Consider the following 4921-nt stretch of genomic DNA (forward strand, 5'->3'; position numbering starts at 1 on the left):
TGCTTCCCCTCTGGCTAAATAAACCTGTCGCTTAGTTTCCCTTCTGGCAGTCTGATACAATTCCCTGCTACCACCGTTCTTCCAGTCCTTCCAAGCCCGTTTCTGTTGTCTAATAGCCTTGTCAACAACATTGTTCCACCACCACGTTATTTTGGGTCAAGAGGGGACTTTGCACCATCCACAGATCTTGTCAGTGGCCCTCAGCAGGTTGTCCCGTAGAAACCTCCAGTTGTCTTCTACATCGTGTGAAGCTACTTCCTCTTCTAATTCGTCAAAGGCCTCAAGTAATAAGTCTCTAAATCTCTGTCCATTCGCAGGATCTTTGAGCTTCCAGACCCTTCTTCTCCAAGCTGGTCGTCTCTTGGGCAACCACTTGGCCCTAATCCTGGAGTTACTAACTACTAGTCTATGTTATGGGGTACATTCTTCGCCTGGGAAAGCTTTGGCATTTATAAGCAGCCATCTTTCCCTTTTCCTGGCGAGGATGTAGTCAATTTGGCTAGTGTGTCTACCAGATCGGTAGGTGACAAGATGACTGGCAGGTTTCCTGAAGTTAGTATTGCAGACCATAAGGTCATTTGCATCACAAAACTCCAGCAGCCTGGTTTCCTCCTCATTGCGGGAACCAAAACCATAGCCTCCATGTATGCCATGGAAGCCCCCTGGATGTAGTGATTTCAATTTCATTTTTGCAATGCAAACTTCTGGTTTTGAAGGATGAGAAGGATGGCAATGCTTGCTGAATGTCTCACATATGAATTATCGTTTTCCAGCACTCTTGCTTTACATTCTCTATTCTCACTTTTCCAATATGTTTTTTCACAGTATTTTCCATCTATCTTATAAACAAAGTTAAGATCATCAACTAATTTCACACCACCTCTGCTAGTTCCCACTCGATAGACCATTGTAATAGGTTGGCTACACAAAAAAATATTGTCGAATGAATACAGAAATTTTAAATGAGTTAAAAATGACCTTACCTCTTCTTATTGGTTGAAACAATTATACACCAGAAGGGGGGGGGGGACTCATTTTTTTGTCTTGCGGCAAAATTTCTAACGGCCAAAATGTTTGCACTGAACTTTCCAGATACGAGTTTTTTGAGTAAGAACTGGGCTGGAGAAAGTTCAGGGAGATCCTACCACTGTTGTCAACAAAAATCTTTCCCCTAAGAGTGAAGGGTGAATTGTATGATGCTTGTGTTAGAACTGCAGTGCTGCATGGTAGTGAGACATGTACTTTGAATGCAGAGGACATTAGAAGACTGGAAAGAAATGCAGTGAACATGTTCTGTTGGATGTGCATGAAAAAATTAGTAGAAAGGCACTTAGTGAAAAACTGGGCAATAGAATGAGGAAAACAGCTGTATATAAAGGAGTCCATCTCAATGTAAAAGGTGGAAGAAGACCCAGGAAGACACGGGACAAAGTGAAAGTTGATGTCAGGACTTTGAGCCTGATGGGTGAGACAACAAAGTACTGCGATCTGTAGTGAAATGAAATTCTCAAAAAGATTTGTCCTCCTCCTCAGCAAAACTAAGTTCTGGAACTGCTATATTTGGGGTTCTCCATCTGTTACAGCAACTCCCTTCTCTCATGCACTGTGCCTCTACCCCTCCCTCTTTTTTGGTCACCCTGCCATCCCTTGCAACTGTATCGTCTGGATGTTAAATGAACTCCAGCTACTTGCTGTCCCCACTCTTCTGCATCCCTCTATCATCCCCAGCCTGAAGAGAATCTGCCTTTGAACCCTACACATTTTTGGCAGCCTTCCCCCCCACCTTTCACTTTTCCATGCAGTCTTACAAACCACTCACTCACTTCTTAGCTTGTGCCTTATGGGGGCCACCTGGACACCTCATCACCATTACCTGTTTTGCAGCTCCTACTCATCATTTTCTCTTCTTCCCCACCTTTTTTTCTTTCTTCATACCAAATGTGAGTAGCCATGCAGATCCCACTGCAAGAACCTGCTCACAGTAATTCCCATGACCCCCTATCAAGAAGGTGACACCCCCCCCACTGGGTTTGTAGTCCTGTGAACTGTATGGTGACTGCAATAATGCAGGTGGTACAAAAAAAGTACCCAGTTCATGCTGTGAAGTGGTTGGTGTTAGGAAGGGCATCCACCAATAGAAACCATGCCAGAGCAAACACTGGAGCTCAATGCAGTCGTTGGACACACTAGTTCTTGCCAAAGCATCCAACCCATGGCAGCATGAAACATGGATGTTAAATAACGATGATGATACATACATACGTACACAAGCATGTATATGCAACATTAAGTGTGGTTGAAAGGCAGAGTACAAAGGTACTCTGAGCAAAAAAACTGGGAAATTGGGCAGAAGTGGAATCTGATGTGTGCCAGAAAGAAGAGTCCAGGGCTATATGACTGGCAAGTGAACTACTTTATCATTCAGTGTTGCCCTAGAGTACAAAACATAAGCATCAATGTAGAGCAGAATTTACAGATTTATTCAGATAGTTGGCAGTATGCCTCCTCTCTCTGATATACATATCGTAGCCAATTCTCTGCTATTCTTTTACAATCTCAGTATTCCGTTAAAACACTGACAAGTCATTTAGTAACAATACAGAGGAGAAATATACATCACAAGTTTAAAACGTGTGTGTATGTATATATATATATCACATTGGAACGAACATTTTGTTAGATTTTCAAGATGACATTCATTGAAGTATTGTCTCTTATCATCAATCAATGGACTGAAGCAATGAGAGATTTCAATTTTCTTCTTTTGGGTTTATAGGAAAGTGGTTATACACCATTAGGTGTACATCCGCTTTCCTATATTAAATTCAAAAGAAACAACGGAACGCAGACTCTGAACTATCAACACAACAATATTTATTTATGGAGGAAATAGGCAGCTTTAATCTTGGTTGCTGAGACGTTGGAATGTTGGAGAGAAAGCTTGACCCGTCCATGCTCATGGCCGGCTGACCGAGAAAGAGAATGAAAAGAGCGGGAACGTTTTAGATGTTGAATTCCACGCATGCGCATGAGACTCTTCCCGTGTTCCTTCCGGAACTATTCCCTGCGCATGAGTGGATGAAAACGCAGTAATGGCGACTGTATGTTGGCGCCAAATGACGTCACTACAGGTTAAAAGAATATTGTTCACAATCTGCTTTCATATTCACACATTAGATGTGCTTTACTCAACAGGTTTCATAAAGGTGCTAATGTGAGTGCAGCAGCAAAATTCATTCAGAGCACTGAGGGAGATGATGATATAGTGAATGAAAGAAGTTGCAGGAGGTGGTTTTCCTGTTTTCAAAGTGAGAATTTCAGCAAAGACAAACAAGTCAAAGGAGGGTCGTTCCAAGACTTGGAAGCTGCTCTCGTAGAAAATTCTGTCACTAGTACGAGGAAATTCACCGAGAAATTCAAAGTAAACCATACGACTATCCTACGTGAACTGGAAAGGCTTCTGTAGTTGGAAAATAGGTCCTGCATGACCTGCCTGAAGAGAATCTGCAACATGTTGCTTGTTGTGAGCCATTTTTGGATAGGCTTGTTATTGGTGATGAGAAGTGGGTCCTATATCATAACGTTAAACACTGTCGTCAATGAACGAGTTGTGGAAGCAAAACCTCCCCAGTAACTGAGGGGATGACTTCATCCAAAGAAGACCCATGTTGAGTGTATGGTGGGATATTCAAGGAATTACTCAGTATGAACTGGCAGACAATAAACAATCAACACCAATCAACTTTGTCATTTGAAAGCAGCTTTAGATAAAAATCACCCAGCCTCAGTCAACAGAAAGGGAGTCATTCTGCATCATGATAATGCCCCCCCCCCCTACTGCACAACTAGCTAAAGGTCTCTTACAAGAGCTCTGTTGAGAGAAATTGCTTCATCCTTCATATTCTCCTGACGTTGCACCTTCTGATTATCACTTGTATAAGGGATTACAGAATCATTTGGATGGTCTGAGGCAGACATCAAGAGAAGAGGTTGAAAATGAGTTGGCATTGTACTTTGCATCAGAATCCAAAGAATTTTACAAGCATGGCATCTATAAGCTTGTTGACAGATGGAATGAAGTTCAATGGAGTAATGGATGTTAATAGCTAAATATTTCTATAAACAAATTTTTCATTTATTAATAAAAATTTTAAAACGGGACATAAATTTTGTTCCAACCAGAGATATATATATATATGTATGTATGTATGTATATATAAATGGAATCACCATTTAATGTCTATGTTCCATGCTGGCAAGGGTCTCTGTGGCTGGATGCCCTTCTTAATGCCAACCGTTTTACAGCATGTACTGGATACTTTATTCACGCCACCAGTACTAGTGAAGTTGCCATGTAACTGCAAGACCACAAAATCTGGGTGAAGGGAGGGGTAGGGTATTGAGTATGGGGGTGGGAAGAAGGGAAGGGCAACCAGGTTATGTAGAGGAGTTACATGATTACTCACATTTTGGAAAGAGAATGAGAAAGATCAATAAAGTGCTGAAGGCCCTTTATTCCATGATTTCCTAGGTCTCCCTCTTCTACAAGCTCCAACCGTATTTGGCAAGCAGTACTTTATACAGCTCTCTACATCCAAACGTGCTACATGCCCATGCCGCCTGTGCTCTCTTCTTTCTTACATCTGATCCCCTCTCATGCCCAGTTTTTCTTTCAGCACATTTGCACAATGTTATTCATTCACACTTACATTGCAAGTTCTAACAAAGCCTGTTCACTTCATTTCTTTCCTGTCTTCTCAACTCCTCAGCATTTAAGGTCCATTTCTCACTACCAAGCAGCACTGCAATGATATATTTGGCATTATCTAATAAATGGCAGGAATATATATTTTATTCAATTCATTTATATAGTTTATCCCCCCAAATAATTAACAAAAAAAAAAACAAAAAAAAAAAAAAA

At 41.3% G+C, this 4921-nt stretch overlaps 1 long non-coding RNA gene across 1 annotated transcript in view; it reads right to left on the reverse strand.

Annotated features, from left to right (window-relative positions):
* The window catches only part of LOC106874203 (uncharacterized), a 13514-nt gene that overhangs the window by 7780 nt on the left and 813 nt on the right, over positions 1–4921 (reverse strand). The window contains exon 2 of the long non-coding RNA XR_001409977.2: positions 4710–4802. This is a non-coding gene — a long non-coding RNA (uncharacterized LOC106874203). The remainder of the gene's footprint in view (positions 1–4709; positions 4803–4921) is intronic.

This window comes from Octopus bimaculoides, chromosome 1, assembly GCF_001194135.2.
Source record: "Octopus bimaculoides isolate UCB-OBI-ISO-001 chromosome 1, ASM119413v2, whole genome shotgun sequence".
NCBI lineage: Eukaryota > Metazoa > Mollusca > Cephalopoda > Octopoda > Octopodidae > Octopus > Octopus bimaculoides.